We start from the raw sequence: 23836 nt of genomic DNA, 5'->3' as shown, positions 1-23836 counted from the left end.
GTCGGAGGAGGCCACGCCCCCGCCCCGCCCCACCCCCCCGCCTCTCCGCCAATCCGCGGGCGCCATCGAGCGCCGGGTCTCGCAGGCGCACCCAATCGAAGGCCTATATCCGGCCCCGGGCCGGGCCCCGGCGATCAGGGGAGGCGAGTTGAGAGCCTATCGGAGCCGGGCTGGGGGCGTGGCCGGGCCCGGGGGGCGGGCGGGCCGGGGCGGGGCGCGCTCGGCGCAGTCGGGTGCGATTGGCCACCCCTGGCCGGAGCCGCACCTCGGACAGCAGCAGCGGCGGCCGCGGGAGGGTCCGGGAGGCGCTCGGGCTGCTGCCTCCGAGTGCGGGACGCGGCGCGGACGAGGCGGACGGGGCGCCGCGTGGCCCGGGCCGGCGCGGGAGCGACTCGGGAGCAAGTGTGCGAGGGGACGCGGCGGCGCCGGGCCCCGCGCTGGCCGTGACAGCGGGCGCGAGGTGAGAGCGAGTGGTGACAGCGGCCGCCGGGGCCGGGGGACCCCGCGCCGACCGAGGGGGGCTCCGGGAGCGCCTGTGCCGGGCTGCACCCGACACCCCGAGGGGGCCCGCGCCGACGGGCCGGGCCGGGGGACCCCGACAGGACTTGGGACTTGCAAGAGGCGCGACCCCGGGAGGGTCGCACGGCCGGTCCGCTTGGAGGCGGCAGGGCTGGGACGGGGAGTGTAAAGGGAGGGGACCCCGAGAGGGGCCGGCGCTGAGGTCTGACACGGAGGGACCCCCGAGAGGGGCTGGGACAGCGGGTCCGAGGAAAGGAGACCTCCCCCATTACCCCCGAGAGGGGTCAGGACGGCGTCGGGGGGCTCCGAGAGGGGCCGGGACAGGGGGACTGCCAGGTTGCGGGACCCCCGGGGGGGGACACATCAGGGGGGATCTCAAGAGGCGCCGGGACAGCCCGGGTCGGGGTCCCCGCCGTGGTGCCGAATCGGCCGGGTCTGCACGAGGGACCCCTCACCCCGAGCCGGGGCGGGGGTGTGAAGGGAGGGACCCCCGAGAGGGGAGCGGGGGCGCGGGCGTGCGGGGAGTGGCCGGCCCGGTGCCTCCGGGGCCGGCTGGGGCGCGGGGATTATGTAACGCGCCCTCGGGGCTGGGGGGGCCGGAGCCCGGGGCGAGCGCGCGGGGGGCACGCGCGGGCCACCCCCTCCCCGCCCCCCCCCCCAGCCCGGGCCCCCGCGGGACGCGCCCCCGCCTCGCCCCGCCGCTCCGCCCGGGAGCTGCGAAACTTTTCCCCGCCCGGCCGCGGCGGCGTCGGGGTTGACCGCGCGGGGTTAGGGGCTGCGGGCGCGCTCGGGCCGTCGCGGGGCGCGGGGTCCCGCGGGGTCCTGCCGAGAGCTGTCGGGGCGCCCGCTGCAGCGTGTGCCCTCCCGGGGCTCCCGTGCCGCCGGCCGGCAGGATGCCAGGAACGGCGAAGGCGCGAGCAGCCTGTTTAACCCAGAAACTCTAACTCTCTCTCACTCATTCTCTCTCCCTCCCTCCTCTCCCTCTCCTATTTCTCCCTCCCTCCTTCTCTCCCTCTCCTTCTCTTTCTCTCTCTCCTCCCTCTCTCTCTCTCTCTCTCCCTCTCATTCTATCTATCCCTTTCTCTCCTCCCCCCGCTTCTCTCCCTCTCTCCCTCTGTCTCCCCAGACTTCATGTATTTTTCGTTTCGGGGCTACACCTGGATGCTCAGGGCTGACTCCTGGCTCAGCACCCAGGGAATCACTCCTGGCGGTGCCCAAGGGACCGTACTGATGGGGGTGAATCGAACCCGGTGGGTTGCTTGCAAGGCCGGCGGTGCTCTCTCTCTCTTTCTCTCTCTCTCTTTCTCTCTCTCTCTAGCCCCCGGGTGCGTTTATTTCAAAGCTGAAACTGACAGCGGATGGGTGGGCGTCGGCTTTCAGGCTTTCACTCGGTGAGAACGGCTAGGATGGGTCTCAGTACTTCCGGATATGTTAATGCTGCCCTGAATACCTCTCAAATCTTCTTTGCTGGGCACAGGTTTTGTTATGGTTGTACTCAGCAATTTTGCATTTCAATGTTTTAATCTCTCTCTCTTTTTTTTCCCCTTTGCATTGCTTCTCCGTACCCCTTCTTTTCTCTATTTCCCCCTTCTCTCTCTCTCTCTCTCTCTCTCTCTCTCTCTCTCTCTCTCTCTCTCTCTCTCTCTCTCTCTCTCTTCATTCATCACTTCTGCATGTTAAAAGTGATGGTTTGGGGGAGAAGGTGACTGCTATCTTATCTCCCAGTTATTTAGATGTTTCAGATTTAAGAGCTGTCTTGCCCTAGTATAGTGATGGCCAGCATAATCTAAGAAGAGATGCTGAATTTTCTCAGAAACACAACGTAGAAGTTCCCAATAGAATTGCCTATCCAATACAAAAATTCCTGAAGTCGTTTTCAACAGACTGATAGGTGGAGGACACATGTGTCTTCTCTGAAGCTTGTGTTTATTCCCCCATACAGGCCATTACTTATGTTGCTTCAGAGGGGGGGGCTAAACATAGTTATAGAAATACCAGCAGGGGCTGGCGCGATAGCACAGTGCGTCAGGCATTTGCCTTGCATGTGGCCAACACGGGTTCAGTCCCCAGCGTCCCATACAGCCCCCTGAGCACCACCAGGAGTAATTTCTGAGCGCACAGCTGAGACTAGCCCCTGAGTATCGTTGGGTGTGACTCCAAAAGCAAAAAAGAAAAAAAAATCACCAATTTTAACAGCACCCCCCAAAAAAAAATAGAAGTTATGGAGAAGAGCGGCAGAGCCTGGCAAGCTACCCGTGGTGCGTATTCAATATGCCAAAGACAGTAACAAGTCTCACAATGGAGACGTTACTGGAGCCCACCTGAGCAAATCGATGAGCAATAGGATGACTGATTTACACAATCAAGCTAAGAGAGCCCATTTTAGAATAAGAAATAACAGAAGCAGAGGTGGAAAAGAGCGGTCCGGAATGGAGAAGAGAGGGTTAACCACTGCAAAGACAAGTTCAAAATGTAAAATGGGCCAGGGAGATAGTACAGAGGGGAAGGCACTGGCCTTAACCTTGGCTGACCCGGGTTCTATTTCTAGCACCAGAGGAGGCCTCTCAGCCCCGCCCTTCCACTGATCCTTGAGTGCAGAGCCAGGAGCACTGCTGGGTGTATGTAGCCCAAATCCCGCCCAAATAACACATTGTGATTTAATATGTAAAAATTTGAATATATAGTATTTTTACATTCAATTTCTTTATATAGCACAGTACAATTTTTTATTTAATTTTTATAAAGTTCACCAGATTTCATTACATTTAATGAATCGAACACCAATCCCACCACCATTACATCTCCCCACCACCATTATTTCCATCCTGAACCCCAGCCCCTCCCCCCAAAGCAGAACCGAAATAATTTATTTTGAATACAGATAAGGCCCATCAAGGATAATGCATTATGATTCCTCTCGGAGAGCCCGGCAAACTACCGAGAGTATCCCACCCGCACAGCAGAGCCTAGCAAGCTACCCGTGACGTATTTGATATGCCAAAAACAGTAACAATCGGTCTCATTCCCCTGACCCTGAAGAGCCTCCAATTGTTGGGAAAGACGAGTAAGGAGAGGCTGCTAAAATCTCAGGGCTGAGTGTAATAGAGACGTTACTGGTGCCCGCTCGAGTAAGTTGATGGACAACGGGATAACAGTGATAACAGTGAACAGTGTTATGAATAATCCGCTAAATATGAGACAAGAAAGTTTCTTGGAGGAAAGTGTGTGGAGATTGTTGTATTTCACCTAGGAGCCGTTAAGCCCTTCTGTAAGAGATTAGTAACATGTTAAAGGTGGAGCCTTGTGAGCTTATGTATCTGTATAAATGCATTTCCCCCTAAGATTGATCGCCTTCTACTTTAAACCCATTCAAATGTGGTGTGCTACTCTTGGTGTAACGGTGACAGCACACTACAATTTAAGCAGAATTAAGATCAAATAGGACTGTTACATACGTAACATATGAAATAGGCTATGGAAAGATTAGGAATCTAATCAATAAATTTACAATGTGGCAGGAACATTTGAGCGTATAAAGCTCTTTCATCATACTTTTAGCTCATTTCTGTCTTGTGATTTCTTTTCCTTTTTCTTTTTTGGGCTTCGGGACCACACCCAGCTGTGCTCAGGGCTTCCTTCTGGCTCTGAGTTCAGGGAATCACTCCTGACTGAGGTCGGGGTACCCATATTGGGTACCAGGATGGAGTGAAGGTCTGCCTCGTGCAAGGCAAGCATGTCGCCCACTGTGCTAGCTCTCTGATAGGTCATTTCTGAAGCTAAAACATTAAATTTATTTGTCAAAAAAGAAAGTGTGGTGATATTCCCCTGAGTGATTACTAAGGCAGTCATTTTAACCACATTACGTTATGTTACTGATCCAAAGATGAACAAGAGAAATTCATTGTAACAGAATGTTTATTGATAGAAAGGCCTGTAAATGTTTGTGCCTCCAGAGAAGTTTGGAGGCAGGTGTTTTGTGGGAATTTATTTTCATTTGTTTCATAAGATAAGCTATACGAAACTTACAAATACATGAAGTCATTACACCTAAGCTCATTTAAACTGTTTCTCTCTTTTTTGGGGGGGTTGGGGGAGGGTTTGCACACCTAGAAGTGCTCAGGGCTTATTCCTTTCTTTGTGCTCTGGGATGTATCCTGGGGGTTCGGGGGATCATGGAGGATGCCAGGGGTTGAGCCCTGGTTGACTGTGTGCCAGGGAAGTTCCTTACCTGTTGTTCTATCTCTCCAGCCCCTATGCTCTTTTTGTTTGTTCGTTTGGTTTTGAATATTGGTTTTGGGGCCACACCTGGTGGTACTCAGAGGTTACTCCTGACTCTGTACTCAGGGATCTTGGGATATTGGGGATCAAACTGGGTGGGCCATGAGCAAGCAAGCTCCTTATATGCTGTGCTACAGCTCTGGCCCCTAAACTGTTTCTTTTCTTTTCCTCTTTTCTCTCTTAACTAAAAACCATAATGGAAAGAGCCTTACACTAGACCGCGAATGATTTTAGCAACTACAGAATGAAAGTTCACGTGGTTTGAAGTTCTTAAACTCTTCTTAGTCTTTTAGCAGGATGTCAGTACTGCCCCATAAATACAATAACCTGTTTTTACGCTTTCCTTACCACTTTGGTCATAGACAGCCAAGCCATTGTAATATCAGAATCTACCTTGATAGCTAACTCGGTTTCCAGTTTAAGCCTGCCTGAATAGAAGTTCTCATTGCTTGCCAGTGTTCCTATATGTTGCTGTCAGTAGTCGGAGAATGAATGAAAACCAGCTACTGGTACTTTTACGTTAGAGTCTTAGTTAAAAGCCTCTATCCCTTTCCTCAAGTCTTTGTTTCATCCCTTCTAAAAGAAAAGAGCCAGGAAGCAAGCAGAGGGCCGGAGGGATAGTACAGCAGGTAGAGGTTTGCCTTGCCTGTGGCCAACCTGGGTTCCATCCCTGGCATCCCATAGGGTCCCTTGAGCAATGCCAGGAGTAATTCCTGAGTGCAGAGCCAGGAGTAACCCCCTGAGCATCGCCAGGTATGACCCCAAAAGCAAAATAATAAATAAATAAAATCTTAAAAAGCAAGCAAGCAAATTATCATCTAAACATGCTTTGTGACTCTTCTAAACCTTTGCAGGAAATTTTTAGGCCCAAGAAAGACATAGTTCTGCAGAAGAGCATGAGTCTTGCTCGTGTGAGACCCCAGGTTCTGTTCCTGGCACCGGGGGAAAAAAGAAGAAGAAGAAAACACTTATTTTATTTTACTTAGAGGTTTTGGGCCACAACTGTCAATGTCCAGGGCTGACTCCTGGCTCTCTGCTCAGGGACCACTCCTGGCGGTGTTCAGGGGTCCTGTGCAGTCAGTGCCTGGGGTCTTACCCCCAACTCTTTCTGCTTGTGTGCGGCAAGCACTTTAACTCCTGTCCTACCTTTTCTTTTTTTTTTTTTTTTTTTTTTTTGCTTTTTGGGTCACACCTGGCGATGCACAGGGGTTACTCCTGGCTCTGCACTCAGGAATTACCCCTGGCCATGCTCAGGGGACCATATGGGATGCTGGGATTTGAACCCGGGTCGGCCGCGTGCAAGGCAAACGCCCTACCCGCTGTGCTATCTCTCCAGCCCCTCCTGTCCTACCTTTTAACCCTCCCTTGAGCCATCCCTTTGAGCACGGGATACTGCACAGTGGGTACAGTATTGTACGGGGAGTTGAGTTTGTGATCACTTCACTGTAACATCCGTTTACTCGGTGGTTTCGTTATCTGGAAGATGTGTTGACAGTCTGCTATGCTTCTTTTAGGGCTGAGGGGCGTTGGGGGCCACACTCAGTGGTGCTCAGGGCTTCCTCCTTGCCCTGTGCTCAGGAGTGTGCCCAGGCAGTCCTCAGGACCACCGCCAGTGCGGGGGATCCAACCAGTGTGGGCCCTGTGCAAGCCCAGTGCCGCATCCCTCTGCCATCTCTGTGGGACAACTCAGACATTTGATTTATTCATTTATTTATTTTGGTTTTGAGGCCACACCTGGCGATGCTCAGGGATTCCTTCTGGCTCTACACTCAAGACTTATTTCTGGTGGTGCTCGGGGTCCGTCTACGGTTCTCTGAGATTGAACCTGGGTTGGCCACGTGTAAGGTGAATGCCCTACCCACTTTTCCTATGGCTGTGGCCCCATTACATTTATTTACTTATTTATTTATTCATTCATTTATTTATTTACATTTATTTATTTATTTATTTTTGCTTTTGGGGTCACAGCTTTTTGGATGCACAGGGGCCACTCCTGGCTCTGCACTCAGGAACCACTCCTGGCGGTGCTCAGGGGACCCTATGGGATGCTGGGAATCGAACCCGGGTCAGCCACGTGCAAGGCAAATGCCGTACCCGCTGTGCTATGGCTCCAGCCCCTCCATTACATTTATTTTTAATTAAAAAATATTTTTGTTTGGAGGCCACACTCAGTGATGCTCAGGGATTACTCCTGGCTCAGGAAGTGCTTCTGACAGTCCTTCGGTGGGGGGGGAGGGGCCCTAGGGGATGCTGAGTCAGCCATGTGTAAGGTAGGGTCCCTACTCACTGTTCTATCTGTCTAGCCTGACACTTTAAAAAAAAATTAAATAATATTGTGCAGGGCCTACTGGGACTACACCGGCCAGTGCCGGGGAGGAGCAAGATACTCGGTGCAGGGATCAGAGCCCAGGCCTCATGCACGGTGAGCGTGTGCTTTGCCACTTGAGCTCTTGCCCAAGTCTTTTTACTCTTTCTTTCTTTTTTTTTTCCTGCATTTTGGGTTACACCTGGCGATGCACAGGGGTTACTCCTGGTGATACTCGGGAGACCATATGGGATGCTGAGAATAGGACCCGGATCGGATGCATGCAAGGCAAACGCCCTCCCTGCTGTATTTGTAGCTCCAGCTCCTTCTTATTCTTTCTTTCTTATTTATTTTATTATTATTTTTTTCTTTTTGGGTCACCCCTGGTGATGCACAGGGGTTCCTCCTGGCTCTGCACTCAGGAATTACTCCTGGTGGTGCTCAGGGGATCCTATTGGATGCTGGGAATCGAACCCGGGTTGGCCGAGTGCAAGGCAAACGCCCTCCCCACTGTGCTCCAGCCCCCCTCTTACTCTTTTTTAAACTCAGACTCAACTATGTATTTTTTTTTCTTTAGTTTCTTGTTTTTTTAAAAAAGGGAAGTGACGGTGGAGGGAAGAGGACACTGGGGGCGGGGTGGTGTTGGAATGATCTGTGTATGAAACTGTCATCAGCCACAGTGTAAGCTGCAGTACCTCAGTACGAAGTGGCAAATAAAAGGGAAGTGTCCTCGGTGTATAGGATTAGAATTACAGGCGAGGTATGTTAAATTTATGTGCCAAAATGTGGTCCATCTAAATGATTTCCGAGTTAGGAGAACCAAATTGTCTCCTGTTTAGAATCTTCATAATAACCTATAGAAATGAAATTGATACATTTATTGTTAGTGTTGTATCTTGTTAAAGTTACCTAAATTATCTAGATAATTTATAAATCCACCTAAAACATTTTGTTTCTTCTTCTTTTTTTTTCTTTTGCTTTTTGGGTCACACCTGGCGATGCACAGGGATTACTCCTGGCTCTGCACTCAGGAATTACCCCTGGCGGTGCTCAGGGGACCATATGGGATGCTGGGATTTGAACCCGGGTCAGCCGCGTGCAAGGCAAACGCCCTACCCGCTGTGCTATCTCTCCAGCCCCCATTTTGTTTCTTTCTGATACGAGATTTGTTAGAGACATTGGAGCATATTTAATATCTTTCTAAACTATTTCTGTCAACAACAGAATGATTTGGAAGTCAAATTAAAAAAAATTTTTTTAATGTAGATGAATCTCCTAGTCATAGTCAGCTATCTCACAGTTTCATGTATATCTTTTATCCCTAGAGTGAGGGAGAAAGGGAAAGTGCCTTGGAATAAATGTTTTGTACCTAGCAAAACTTACGTCTCTGAAATAAAGAGGTATGACCCACGTGACTTTTGATTCCTGATGGTGGGAATTTGCAATCTGATGTCTAGTGGTGTAGGCCTTTTCACTTTATCTCACCATGCTTAATATTATAATTATCAAAGTACTCATTAGAAGGGGCTGGAGTGATAGCACTGCGGGTAGGGCGTTTGCCTTGCACAGAGCTGACCCAGGTTCGATTCTTCCACCCCCGCTCAGAGAGCCCGGCAAGCTACTGAGAGTATCCCACCCGCACGGCAGAGCCTGGCAAACTCCCCATGGCATATTGGATATGCCAAAAACAGTCACAACAAGTCTCACAATGGAGACGTTACTGGTGCCCGCTCGAGCAAATCGATGAGCAACGGAATGACAGTAACAGTGACTCATTAGAAGAGTTCAGTGTTTAAAAAAAAAAAAAAGCAAGGGGGCCGGAGCGATAGCACAGCAAGGAGGGCATTTGCCTTGCACACGGCCGACCTGGGTTCGATCTCCGGCATCCCATATGGTCCCCCAAGCACCACCAGGAGTAATTCCTGAGTGCAAAGCCAGGAGTAACCCCTGAGCATCGCTGGGTGTGACCCAAAAAGCAAAAAAAAAAAAAAAAAGAGTCCAGTGTTACTGTCTTCTGCTGTTTGGCGGGGGGAGGCCCTCCCAGAGTTGCTTGGGCCAGTGGTGTTCTGACAGTGCTCAGCATCGAACCCGGGGCCATTTGAGCCCCATCTTCAGCCTCTCAGACTTCTGTTTTGTATCTCTTGTCACTTGCCATCCCGTTGATCTTCGATTTGCTTGAGCGGGTGCCCGTAACGTCTCCATCTCTCCCCGTCGCGTGTCCTGTTCCTGGAGACTTCTGTTTTCCTGTTGAACTTTGTAGGGCTGGGGCAGGGCCCAGCTGTGCTTCGGACACGGGGGGGGGGGGGGGGGGGCTGCCCCCCGGGGCGCTTCTCACTGACGGCACGGGCCTTAGGGTTTGACGCCCCAGCTCCGCCCTGCGGTGCTGATTGGGCTGCGACAGGACCGTGGCTGGGCGGCCCCGGGAAGGCCCGGCTGTCCTCACTGGTGCTCCTGGCAGGGGAGTGAGGCTTGCTGTGCCAGGGATTAAGCTTGGGACCTTGAGCATGCAGGCACGCGCTTCAGCTTTTTTTTTTTTTTCCTTTTTGGGTCACCCCCAGCAATGCTCAGGGGTTACTCCTGGCTCTGTGCTCAGGAATTACTCCTGGCGGTGCTTGGGGGACCCTATGGGATGCCGGAGATTGAACCAGGGTGGCCCTCGTGCAAGGCCTTCCCTCCTGTCCTATCGCTCCAGCCCCGCACTTCATCTTTTTGACCCATCCCCGTGGCCCTTCTTCATGTATGTATGTATGTACTAGGGAGGAGGTGATAGAGGTGGACAATGTCGGGCCCCGCGGTGCTTGGGGGCTACTCCTAGCCCTGTGCTTCGGGGTTGGTTCTGCAGGTTTGGGGAGGACCATCCGGGCTGCTGGGGATCAAGCCAGATCGACTGCTCACTAGGTCCGCATCTCAACCTGTGTGCTGCCTCTCTCGTCACCTCTACTATTTTTTTCTTTTTTTTGGAGGGGTCGCACCTGGCGATGCTCATGGGTTCCTCCTGGCTCTGCACTCAGGAATTACCCCTGGCGGTGCTCAGGGGACCCTATGGGATGCTGGGAATCGAACCTGGGTTGGCCGCGTGCAAGGCAAACGCCCTCCCCGCTGTGCTATCGCTCCAGCCCCATCACCTCTACTATTTTGGATGGCAGTGGGGTTCCTTTGGGGTGCTGTGTGAGGGGATGTTAGGGACACAACTGCTGGTGCACGGGGCTCGCTCCTGGTGCTCTGCTTGGGCGGTCTTATGTGCTGTAGTGGATGGAAGGAAGCCTTAACCCCTGTATGATCTCTCTGGCCCAGGGTAGTGTTTTTTTTTTTTTTCTTTTTTGGGTCACACCCGGCTATACACAGGGGTTACTCCTGGCTCTGCACTGGAATTACCTCTGGCTGTGCTCAGGGGACCCTATGGGATGCTGGGAATCGAACCCGGGTTGGTCACGCGCAAGGCAAACGCCCTACCCACTGTGCTATCGCTCCGGCCCCCCAGGGTAGTGTTTTATTTACAGATCAAACTTGTTCAGTTTATATATATATATGTATATGTACATATATGTATACATACATGTATATGTGTGTGTATGATTTCATTATTTTTGAGCCACATCTGGCAGTGCTCCTCGTCTGCACTCCGGGATCCCTCCTGGCCTTGCTCAGGGGACCATGTGGTGCTAGGGATCACAACTGGTTGACTCGGGGCTGGAGCGATAGCACAGCAGGTAGAGCATTTTGTCTTGCATGCCGCCGACCTGGGTTCAATTCCCAGCATCCCATATGGTCCCCCGAGAGCACCGCCAGGAGTAATTCCTGAGTGCAGAGCCAGGAGGAACCCCTGAGCATCGCCGGGTGTGACCCAAAAAGCAAAAAGCAAAAAAAAAAAAAAAAAAAAAAAGCAAAAAAAACCAAAACAGAACAACAACAAAAAACTGGTCGACTCTGTACCTGGAGGTACCGTCTCCATTGTACTGTTTCTCCGGTCCCGTGTTTCACCTCCAGTGCCACTGTCTTATACCACAGCAATCAAGGCTCGACAAGTAAAGTCCCTCTTATTAGCCTTTGACAACAGGTAGCACTAATGAAGGCTTTATTTATTTCTTTGTTTGTTTTGCCGTGGTAAGGTGGAACCTGTGAGGCAAGAGCTGCATCCCTTCCCCCCAGGCTGCCCTCTTAAGCCGGCGCCTTAGTCCCGTCAGCGGACACTCAGTACAGTCACAGTACCCGGCCCGTCTCCCATTCCGCGGTGAGCCCCGGGCTTCACTTACCGACGAGAAAGTGCACACATGCACAGTGTTTCCCGAAAGGACCTGCCGCTGTGGCGTTCACTTGGTTTCCGGAGGCCTCCCCTGCTGTGACTGGGGGACCTGGGAACCACCGTGAGGGGCACTCAGCCAGCACTGCCAGGATCCACCGGACACGCAGGCAGTGCTCAGAGACGCTGTGGTGTCCGTGCTCCCCGTGCCAGGCATGTGCTCCACCCCTTGGAGCAATCAACCTTGAGCAGGTGTTTTTTTTTTCCCTTTTTGGGTCACACCTGGCGATGCACAGGGGATACTCCTGGCTCTGCACTCAGGAATTACTCCTGGCGGTGCTCAGGGACCCTATGGGATGCTGGGAATCGAACCCGGGTCGGCCGAGTGCAAGGCAAACGCCCTCCCCGCTGTGCTATTGCTCCAGCCCCCTCTGTGAGCAGGTTTTAAATGATGGAAGAGAAGATTTAGCAGCAGAGATACAAAATTACAATATATGTGCATTTTGAGGCCGGTACCTGCAATAGTAGATACTCACAATCTTGTGCTCGGCGGACAGAGTGTGCCGGGATTTGAGCCAAGATCAGCACGTGCAAAGGAAGACAAGTGCCCTAGACTGTTTCTCCACGATACTTTGTGTCAGGCACCTTCATGCTTCCTTGTCTCTTGTTCAAAATTGTCTTCTGACACCGTACAGTAGTTCCTGGGTTACATGTTGTTTGCTAGTTTGTGAACACAGGGTAGAAAGAACCTTATTTCAGTTGCATTCCTGGTGCCAAGTATAGTTTCGGCTACAAAGTATGGAGGGTGCTTAGTATATGTGAGTGGATTACTGATTAGTAAATGATCAAACCATATTAATCTTTTTTTTTTCTTTTTGGGTCACACCCAGAGATGCTCAGGGATTAGTCCTGGCTCTGCACTCAGGACTAACCCTTGAGCTTCTCTGGCAGTACTCAGGGGAGCATATGGGATGTCCAGGATCCAACCCAGGTGAGCCGAGTGCAAGGCAAACACCCTAGTCACTGGACTATCACTTCGGCCCCATCTATATTTATCTCTGTCTTTGTCTTCTGCCTCCCCATCATTGCCAGGATTGAACCGGGTGGACTGTTTCAAATGGCAAATCTCCTACCTGCTGTACGTCTCCCTGGCCCCCACTTGAGTTTTAAAGCTTTCGATTCTTTTTTTTAATTTTCTTTTTGGGTCACACCCAGTGATGCACAGGGGTTACTCCTGGCCCATGCACTCAGGAATTACTCCTGGCGGTGCTCGGGGGACCCTATGGGATGATGGGAATCGAACCTGGGTAGGCCACATGCAAGGCAAACGCCCTCCCTGCTGTGCTATCACTCCAGTCCCTAAAGCTTTCTATTCTTACATGTAGCACTGTAGCACTGTCATCCCGTTGTTCATTGATTTGCTCGAGCGGGCACCAGTAATGTCTCCATTTTAAGACTTGTTACTGTTTTGGTATCAAATATGCCGTGGGTAGCTTGCCAGACTCTGCCGTGCAGGTAGGATACTCTCGGTAGCTTGCTGGGATCTCTGAGAGGGATGGAGGAATTGAACCTGGGTCGGCCTCATGCAAGGCAAATGTCCTACCCACTGTGCTATCACTCCAGTCCCTAAAGCTTTTGATTCTTACATGTATAAAATAAAAATACTTACCTACATATATATTTTTTTCTTTTTGGGTCACACCCGGCGATCCACAGGGGTTCCTCCTGGCTCTGCACTCAGGAATTACTCCTGGCGGTGCACAGGGGACCATCTGGGATGCTGGGAATCAGACCCAGGTCAGATACGTGGAAGGCAAACACCCTACCCACTGTGCTATAGCTCCAGCCCTACCTGCAGAATTTTCTTCAAGGTTCAAATGAAGCATTCTATGCAGAGACCCAAATACAATGACAGGAACATGGGCCATGTTAATAAATGGTAGCTGCTTATCATTTAACTCACTCGAAACTATTTTTTTATTGTTGTTTTTGCTCCAGTCCCAGCATCTAATCGTTTGCTTAATACCACAGCTTCTGACTAAAATAAAAATAATTAATGGATTCGCCCATGGGGAATTGAGACACGGTGAGGGTAAGTGACTCCCTGCCGTCAGACAGACCTGGGTAAACTTGACCACCGTGACCTAGATCTGGTTTTTCAACTCAGTCCACCTTCTGCTCTACCTTTCACCTTCCAGGGGGGAGCTAATGAGGATGCTCAGGGAGGAAGGGAATACTATTTCCCAGTCTCCTTTCTTTCACCTTCACATATCAGGGAGATCTTACTCTCTCCCTTAAGTACAGATCCAATTTTGTCACTCATGCTCTCAACCTTCAATAATTCTCCATAGGGGCTGGAGCGATAGCACAGTGGGGAGGGCGTTTGCCTTGCATGCAGCCGACCCGGGTTCAATCCTCGGCATCCCCTAGGGTCCCCGCAGCACCGCCAGGAGTCATTCCTGAGAGCAGAGCCCAGGAGTAACCCCTGAGCATCGATGCAAGTGACCCAAAAAGAAAAAAAAAATTCTCTATAGCCTATGGAACTCAGGACCAGTTTGATCTGTCAACCTATCTTTAGGTTTCTGGCATCCCAGGATATAGATATGGTCATGGATGTCACGTCTACACGTGTGTCAGGCTACCCTCTTTAGTGGTCAAGCACTGACTGATTTGCTGTCTTCAGGTCTTTGTTCTTGCCGTTTCCCCCTCTTATTAGACTTACCTCTAATGCCATCTTTCGTGAGCACTTCTCTGGGCACCCCCCTGGCTTCTCTCTCCTTTGAGATACCTAATTACCTGCTTGGTACATTTCCTTATTACACAGATATCCCGTGATACCGTATTATTGATCTTATACTTCTTTTATCCTTTCTCCGATGTCCATCTTTTTGGAGTATTTTTTTTTTTGCTTTTTGGGTCACACCCAGTGATGCACAGGGTTACTCCTGGCTCTGCACTCAGGAATTACCCTTGGCAGTGCTCAGGGGACCATATGGGATGCTGGGAATCGAACCCGGGTCGGCCGCGTGCAAGGCAAACGCCCTCCCCGCTGTACTATTGCTCTAGCCCCTTTTTGAAGTATTTTTAATTTGGGCCTACGCGACGTGTGATGTTCTGTCTCAGGTATACAGTGGAGTGTTTGCTGCCGGTATATAATGCAGAATGATCGCAGTAAGTCTAGTTCACATGCTCTACGATGTGGTTGAGAATTTTTTTTTTGCGATGAGAAGTTTTAAGATTTGCGTTCATAAAGAAATTTTCATTATGAAGTACAGTATTTTTAGTGACGTTACCATATCGGATCCCCGTAACTGCATCGACGCGCTTGTGTTGTCCGTGTGCTTGAGTCCACATATAAGTGGAATCACCTGATATTTGTCTTTCTGTGTCTTTCGTTTAGCAAAATGCTTTCAAGGTTTGTTCAAGTGGTAAAAATCACAAGAATCCTCTCCTCCCTCCTCTCCCCGCCCCTCCCTCCCTCTCCTTTCCTTCTTCCCCATTTCTGGGCCACACCCAGCAGTTCTGGGGACTATTTTTCACTGTGTGCTCACTCCTGGCGGTGCTCAAGGGACTGTGCCGTGCTGGAGATCAAGCCTAGTCTTCCTGCAGGCAGAGCATACTCTGGCCTGTTTTTAATGGTTTAACATATATTTGTGTGCATATACCTGTATGTGTACATATGTGCATCACGTATGTAGTTACATGTAATAGTTCTTTATTCACTCATCATGAACACTTAGTTTGTGTCTGTAATTTGGCTACAATGAATATGAGTGATTTCATTTTTTTTTCCAGATAAATACCAAGAAGTAGAATTGTGAGACCCAATGATACTTTATTATTTTTTTAGGATCCTCCACGCTGTTTTCATGCAGTGATAAGTGCACTAATTTACATTCTAGCCATCAGTGCTCAAGGTTCCTATTTCTGTACATCATATGTGATATTTGTTGTTTCCTAAGATAATAGCTATTCTGACAAGTGTGAGGTGAGAGCTCCCTGTAACTTTCATCTAACTTTCCCTGCTGATGACTCGTGTTACTCTTTTCACTTACCTGTTGGCTTTCCAGAAGCCTTCAGACACTGTCTACACAGATCTTCTGCTAATTTAGGGAGATGGAGGGAAATCTGGGCCACACTGGCGGTACTCAGAGACCACTCCTGGTGGGCTCGAGGAACGCTTGGGGTGCCGGGAATTGAACCCAGGTCAGCCACATGCAAGGCAAACACTTGGCCGCCTGTGCAATTACTGCTCCGCCCCCTTCCCCTTTCTTGTTTGTTTCTTTGGGGACTACACCTGGCGGTGCTCGGGGCTTACTTCTGGCTCTGTGCTCAGGGAAAAACGCCATTCGGGGTGCTGGGACCATTCAGGGTGCTGGGAATTAAACCCAGGTCAGCCGTATTTATAAGGCAAGCACCCTCCCTGCTGACTCTCTCTCCAACCACTCTTCTGCCCCATTTTTTTTGCTGATTTAATTTCATTTTGCTGGAATTGAACCCACGGCCTCACCATCCAGGGCCTGTGCTCCGCCACTGAGCCCCTTTCCCCTCCTCTGCCCATTTAACATCAGTCTGCTTGCTGTTAAGTTGTGTGCCTGCTTATGTATGTTGGACATGAACCTCTTAGAGAGATGGGCATGTTTTCTCCCATGCAGTGGGTTGTCTTCTCACATTGTCGATGATTTTCTCTCCTGTGTAGAAGAATCTATCTCCTCCACCCACTTTTTCGAGGAATGGGGTTATCAGGCCTTATCTGGTGGTGCCCAGAGACTCCTCCTGGTCTCCGCTCAGGGGTGATGCCCGGCCGTGCTCTTGCTACCATATGCAGTACCAGGAACTAAACCAGGCAGGCTACATGCAAGGCAAGCCTTGTCCTACCTCTCCGGCCTCTACAATGATCTTCTTGATTTTCACAGAGTAATGACTTAATTTATTAAATTTAAATATTTACTTTAGTTGAAAAAAAGTGTTCACATATAATTATTGCTCCCAGAGAAAATAACAAGATTTTTTTTTTTTCGCTTTTTGGGTCACACTCAACTATGCTCAGGGATTACTCCTGGCTCTGCACTCAGGAATTACTCCTGGTGGTGCTCGGGGGCCATGGGAGGCTGGGAATTGAATCCGTGTCGGCCACACGCAATGCAGACACCCTCCCCACTGTACTGTCGCTCCAGCCCCAGAAATGTTTCTCATAGGAACTTACATCTTCATATTCGATACGGCACAATAGCACAGCGGGTAGGGCGTTTGCCTTGTACTCGCCAACTTGGGTTTGATTCCTTCATCCCTCTCGGAGAGCCTGGCAAGCTACCGAGAGTATCTCGCCCTCATGGCAGAGCCTGGCAAGCCACCCGTGGAGTATTCAATATGCCAAAAACATTTAACAACAAGTCTCAGAATGGAAGCATTACTGGTGCCTGCTCGAGCAAATTGATAAGCAGCAGGATGACAGTGACGTAACTATTCTCTAAAGTGACCTTTAACTCTGAGCCTTGGGAATTTATTTTGGTTTCATTTGATGAGGTTTTTATTGGGCAAAGGGTGGGCTTTGAATGGGTAAAGGATGAACATAGCTAGGATTACCTCTAACTTCTTGGAAGTTTATCTTCTTTTCTCTAGATATTAATAACAATGAAGTAAGATCATCTGTCATTTACTGTAGAAGGGGCTGTTCACCTTAATCAGAAGCAGAACATAAGGGCCGGAGGGATAGTACAGCGGGGAGGGTGTTTGCCTTGCAGGTGGCCCACCCGAGTTGCAATCCCTGGCATCCCATATGGTCCCCCGAGCCAGGAGTAATTCCTGAATGCAGAGCCAGGAGGAACCGCTAAGCATCACTAGATGTGACCCAAAAGGGGAAAGAAAGAAAGAGAGAAACAGAAAGAGAGAAAGAAAGAAAGAGAGAAAGAAAGAAAGAAAGAAAGAAAGAAAGAAAGAAAGAAAGAGAGAAAGAAAGAAAGAGAGAAGGAAAGAAAGAGAGAAGGAAAGAAAGAAAGGAAGGAAGGAAGGAAGGAAGGAAGGAAGGAAGGAAGGAAGGAAGGAAGGAAGGAAGGAAGAAAAGAGAGAGAAAGAAAGAAAGAAAGAAAGAAAGAAAGAAAGAAAGAAAGAAAGAAAGAAAGAAAGAAAGAAAGGAGAAAGGAAGAAAAGAGAGAGAAAGAAAGAAAGAAAGAGAGAGAGAGAAAGAGAAAGAAAGAGAAAAGAAAGAAAAAGAAAGAAAGAAAGAAAGAAAGAGAAAGAGAGAGAGAAAGAAAAAGAAAGAGAAAAGAAAGAAAAGAAAAGAAAGAAAGAAAGAAAGAAAGAAAGAAAGAAAGAAAGAAAGAAAGAAAGGAAGAAAGGAAGAAAGAGAAGGTAATAGAGAAAATGTAAGAGAGGGTTCTATGTCTCATCTTCTAAAGCAACGTTTCTCTGATAAAAACAATTTACAGCTATGAATAATAGAAACTTATTTGTTGACAGTACCTTTCATATTGCCTTCTCCTATATTTTTCATATTGTTTCTCAAAAAGCAAAAGTATTTTTCACATACCATATACTTTTCCTAGCGCTATTACTGAAATTTCGGTTTTATGAAAGCAGAAATTTTGTTTCATCCATTGCTGTTCATCAACTCAGAAGAGTGATGAGCATTAGTAGGTATTTGTTGACTGAGGAGATAAATTTGGTTGTAGGAATTCCTCCGATGTATTAGTTGAAAGGGATTTGTTATTTTATTTTAATTTTTATTTGTTTATTTATTTACTTTGCTTTTTGGGTCACATCTGGTGATGCACAGGGGTTACTCCTGGCTCATGCACTCAGGAATTACCCCTGGCGGTGCTCAGGGGACCATATGGGATGCTGGGAATCGAACCCGGGTCGGCCGCATGCAAGGCAAACGCCCTACCCGCTGTGCTATCACTCCAGCCCTGGGGTTTGTTATTTTAAACAGAAGGAAGTAAAATCCTAAGGCAGTAAAACAACTAAGGAAGTAGTGTAGAAGAGTAGAGTTTTTCCCCTTTGTTTTCAGCACTACACTCTGCTCTGTTGGGGACTGCTCCTGGATTAGTGCTCAAGAGATCTTTCAGTAAAGGGATTTGAACCCAGCTTCCTGCATAACCCATTAAACTATTTCTCTGGCCCAGAAGAGTAGATTTATCTGTACATTTTACTCTCTGCATTTTATATTTTCTTCCTTGAGCAACTTTGAATTTACTATATATTTTCATTTTATTGAATACGAATAAAAGCGAGTCCTAGTATCCACCCTATCCATCCAAAGACTGTGTCCCAGTCTGGCTAAAATGTAAGAAAAGTATTCTTTGTAACAGAATGTAATGGAAGCTTGCTGACATGACTCTTAAGCATTAAGAATGAGTAAGCCCGGGGCTGGAGCAACAGCACAGCGGGTAGGGCGTTTGCCTTGCACGCGGCTGACCTGGGTTCGATTCCCAGCATCCCATAGGGTTTCTGAGCACCGCCAAGGGTGGTTCCTGAGTGCAGAGCCAGGAGTGACCTGTGCATTGCCAGGTGTGACTCAAATAGAAAAAAAAAAAAAAGAATGAGTAAGCCCAAAATTATAATAAAATTTAGCATAAGGCCTTATCCATTAAAAGCGTTTCATTGGTTGGTTTTTTTCTTTTTTTTTTGGCTTTTGGGCCACACCCAGCAGTTCCCAGGGTTTACTCCTGGCTCTGCTCAAGGATCACTCCCAATGGGGCTTGGGGGACCAAATGGGGCCCTGGGGATTGAACCCGGGTTGGCCATGCACAAGGCAAGCGCCTTACCTGCCATACCATCTAGCCCCTCACTACTTTTCTTAGATGCTGATATTAACCCTAATAATTGGTCAAATCAAGCTTCTGATGTTAATTTGGGGTTATCCATTTTCTACATGTACAAGTAATTGGGTTGAAATGTGTTTTAAGCCTTCATTAAATAACTTAGTCACTGGTGACTCACGGTGAAGAGTGTGTTGCTCTTCCCTACCAGGACGTCAGCCCTTGGTCTTTTTAAAACATTGACAACATAAAGAATTCTATTTTCATCTCCTGCGCTCTTTTTAAGTTTAAGATGGTAGCCTCAAATAGAATGATTTTTTAGTAGTCACCACTACAGTTGACTTGATACATTTTCCTACCCAAAAAGTTTCATATCTGTCTTTATGAAAGTTTTTTCATGATAGATAAAAATCATCAAAAGTATTTACTGTTACTATTACATCACTGTGCAAATCCTGGATAGTATATGGATGACCACAGGGATTTTGTTTTGTTCATAATTGTGTTCCTAGTGCTTTGCACAGAGAAATATAGTGCTTTAAACAGCAATTAGCACATATTTGTTTAGTGAAATCACATATGTTTTTAATAACAGTGCATCCTAGAGAAATAAAGTCCGATGACGTAAATTTCTCCAGTCCTTTTGAGTTAAGTAATCGTCAATTAATAGTCAACTCAGTTTAAGAGACTCTTGGTATTCTTTAAGGTGTATTTCTCAGGCCTAATAGTTCTCAGCCTTGATTGTCCGAACCTTAAATCTCCTTTGCTGGTTTGCTTAGAAAAGGAAGGGTAATTTGGCAACACCCCTAGGCACTTGCACCTGTGGGAACCGATGGGAGTTGTAACAGGAAATACTTCAGCTTGTAAGACTGATAGTAACGTTCAGTGCCAAGTCACACTGCTTTTATCTGCAGTTCCTTATTGGGGTTGCATAAGATTTTTTTTGGCTTTTTAAATATATGAGTTTAAAATTGATTTTAAAAATTTATTTCAATTTGAAAACTAATACGAACGATTATTTGCCTTTTCATCGTTATCATGAAATTGGGTGAGTTGCTCTCCTTGTAAGTAAATTTCTTCTCTCCCTCTGGTGGTGCGTTCTGTGAAATTTATTCGACCACCCAGGGAAGGGGAAGGGGGTGGGATTGGGAGTGAAGGGTACAAAAATGTAAAATAACTAAAAGCTGGTATTATTCGCCATGGTAATAAGCAGTTCTTAATATTTACATAATGCTATAGCTAGTAGACCTCACAATGAAAGTTAGTTAGCCTTGATAGAATTACTTACAGTTTTCTCATATAAGATTTGCTTCACATCAACAAGTTTTCATGACAGGGTGGGGAGGGGATAACTTTCAAGAAAATATTTTTAGAAAGGTCTTAGCAAAATGTCGAAATGTCAAACTGTATAAAACGCAGTTGACGTTGACGGTCCGACCAGGAAGTACTCGCTGTAAGCCTCATTTATAAAACTGTGCCTGTGATAACTTCCGTCCCCGTGCTGTGCTGATAGAAGGGTGTTTTCTTTACAACTTCAGCTGAGTTCAGTTTTATGGTTCCTAAATGAATTAGAGGCAGCATTTTAAAGAAAGTCATCTCTGGGGCAACCTTAACAGAGGATTTTCGAAGTTTTTACTGTGTTGGATTGGAAATGTAGGACACACATTTCAGAAGATCAACTGGGGGTAAGTTTGGTGTTTTACATGTAATGTCTCGTTACATGAAACCTGGTTTGTGTGTAAACATTGCTAGTAAACTGTTGAATTTCATATGAATATTTATGACCTTGGATCAAAGTCCAGCGAAGAGCAATCAACCTCAAAACTCATCAGATTCATAATGCTCTACTTAATTTGTATTTTGATATTATGCAAATGAGTAATGAAAATGTTATTTCCCAGTGTTTGCCTTTCCTGAATGAGTAAGATAAATTACTCAGCAGTCAGAGTAAATAAGATATCGAAATACTCAGAAAAGTATCTTTTGAACGTGAAATGTAAATTGTAGATAAAGACCATCTTTTATTATATGGGGGCTGGAGCGATAGCACAGCGGTAGGGCGTTTGCCTTTATTATATAATACACTTTATGAATGAATGACAGTAATACTTTAAAGTAGTATTTCATAATAAAGTTACACACAAAACGGCTTACCGTTCATTCTAAAGATCTTAAAAAATAATAGGGTCACTTCCTATTTTTCTTTTCAGAAAGGGAAAATTGGAAGAGAGCAGAGCAGGTTCTTGAAAGTAATACTTCATTTGGAGAGAAAAAGAAGGTTCATTTTTAATCTCATTTACTTGGATCTTGTAAATATTTTTTATTTTTATAAATTAGGCTACTTGAATAAAAATCATTTTAGTGGTAGTAATTTATGGGACTGCCATATTCCTTAAAAGAAATCTGATGAGGTGGGAAAACAGATAACTTTTTATTTAATCTCTCATAGTTTGTAGGTTAAAAATGAAATGCATAATATTTAATAAACCAGGAAAACCACTGTAAGGGTTTCTTTACTAACTTCATCAGGCTCTTGGATAAAAGTATAAATATGTAGAACCCATGTTTTAAACTGCTAATACTTAACATGTTAGATGTGTAACTGTACATAGACCGCATTTCCATTCAAGGAGCTTTGGCAGTCGCTCTTCCTAAATTGGGGTATCTGTTAATTTTTTTCTATAGACTATAATAGAGAAAATTAAAGATATCAAGTAACCTCAAAAGTGATATCATAGTTTTTTTTCCTTAAAATTTGATTAAGATCTAAAATTATAAATGAAATAAGTTTCGGGTTTCGTTCATAGTTCTTTCAGTGCTGTCTGAACGTTATATGAACACTACAGAAGTATCCAGTCAGGGATGGGCCGGGGAAGAGGAAGTGGGTGGTATCACACAGTGATGACAGATTATCATAGATTATTGCTTGTCTGAAAAAAATGCCATTTGTTGAGAGGAGAAATGGAAGCTATTAACTGCATACTATTAATTTGTATATTTATTTTGCCATATATAACTGTGGGTTTTCAGTAAAGATGACCAATATTAAAGTTCTGAACACTTGGTGTGTGTTTAAATCTTTAGTTTGCCACGGTCAGATCCGTAGGCTGCAAAAGATCATGCTGGGTCGTATGTGGTAAACCATGTGATAGCGGAGGAGAGAGAGGAGGGAAGACAAAACTTTAAACCGTAGCTGCTTTTACTTTTTAGTTAAAAGCGTTGCAGAGATGAAAGGGAATAAAGTTCTGCTACTTAGACAATTTATATAAAATACTAATAAAATAGTCATCTCTTGGGATGGAGTTTGTAGTTCTCAATTGTTCTGGTTCAGTTTGAAATTGAGATTCTGACTGTTGCAACATAAAGGAAGCTTTGTGGAGGAAATATGACATCTCTTCCCAGATGCATAAGGAGGGAATTACAGTAGAGAGCTATTTTTAGAAGTGTCTTATGAATATATTTTACTGCTTAGAAGTATCTTTCAAAACTTAGTTTCTATTTCCGCATCACTGTACAAGTTAAAGAAGTGCACAGGCCTCTGAATCTTCTGAGAAAAAACTGTTTTAAAGAATTTTGATGTCACAATCAGTCTAGTTGGTCTTGACCTGGCTATACAGGAAGTAGTAATTTTTCGTGTGTGTGACTACATTGAGAAAGATAGATCTTGTCAGTACCCATTTAATTGTAATGTGATGTGTTTTACTAAAAGGGGGAATATTTAAACTCCCAATTCAGAGCAGTGTTCCGATGTTAGAAATGTTTTCCGTGTAAGAAAAGGTTAGAGTTGAGGGGCTGGAGCGATAGCACAGCGGGGAGGGCGTTTGCCTTGCACGCGGCCGACCCGGGTTCGATTCCCAGCATTCCATATGGTCCCTTGAGCACCACCAGGGGTAATTCCTGAGTGCAGAGCCAGGAGTAACCCCTGAGCATCGCCAGGTGTGACCCAAAAAGCAGAAAAAAAAAAAAAAAGGTTCGAGTTGAATCAAGGAATCTCACCCATTAGTATTGTTGACAGGGGCCCAAGAACTGTTGCCTCTTCCTGGCACTTCTCAGTTGCATGTCCAGGTTCCTTCTATCTCTTGACTTTTGGTTTAGTAACATGTCTGAGGCTGGAAGTATAATCTATGATTAACTAAGAGCATGCCAGCTAAATAAATGTGCCTGCCACTTAGTCGCTCGCTAATTTTGCGATGTTGCACGAATCTCTTCACCCACCCCAAACATCAGTTTCTTTTACTATCAGAAAACCGTAATCATAGTTCCTTGCTCACAGGATTGGAGGGCTAAGTGTAATAATTAATGTAAAGCCCAAGTTTGACCACACCTCTTTTTTTTTGGTGGGGAGTAGGAGGTTTTTTTGGAGGGGTGGGTATTTACTCCTGGTTCTGTCTGTGCTCAAGGGAATCACCCGTGGTGGAGCTCAGGCGACCATGAGGGGTGTCGGGGATTCAACCTGGGTTGGCTATGTGCAAGCCAAGTGCTCTGCCCGCCCTACCATCTCTCTGGCCCCTAGCTGCCCTTTTGTGTTTTTGGCCACAGCCTGCAGTGCTTGAAAGACTGTCCCTAGCTCTGTGCTTGGGGGACCATTTGGTGTCCTCTTGAGAGCCGGGGCCCCACATTTTAAAGAACTCAGTGATGTGGTTATTTCTGCTACTTTGGGATGGGTCAGTCCTCTGCAGCTCTGTCGGGACATGATCATGGAGGAGATAGAAAATGATAGCTGCAGCCATAGCT

General features: G+C 47.1%; 1 protein-coding gene across 1 annotated transcript in view; it reads left to right on the top strand.

Annotated features, from left to right (window-relative positions):
* Nucleotides 1-258: 258 nt before the first annotated feature.
* Nucleotides 259-23836, top strand: part of TAOK3 (TAO kinase 3) — a 216539-nt gene continuing 192961 nt past the window's right edge. The window contains exon 1 of the mRNA XM_004611070.2: nt 259-460. The gene's annotated coding sequence lies outside the window, so the exon portion shown is untranslated. The remainder of the gene's footprint in view (nt 461-23836) is intronic.

This window comes from Sorex araneus, chromosome 9 (genome assembly GCF_027595985.1).
Source record: "Sorex araneus isolate mSorAra2 chromosome 9, mSorAra2.pri, whole genome shotgun sequence".
In the NCBI taxonomy this organism is placed as follows: domain Eukaryota; kingdom Metazoa; phylum Chordata; class Mammalia; order Eulipotyphla; family Soricidae; genus Sorex; species Sorex araneus.
Note: the sequence above shows the minus strand (reverse complement) of the source record. Positions and strands in the feature narration are given on the sequence as shown.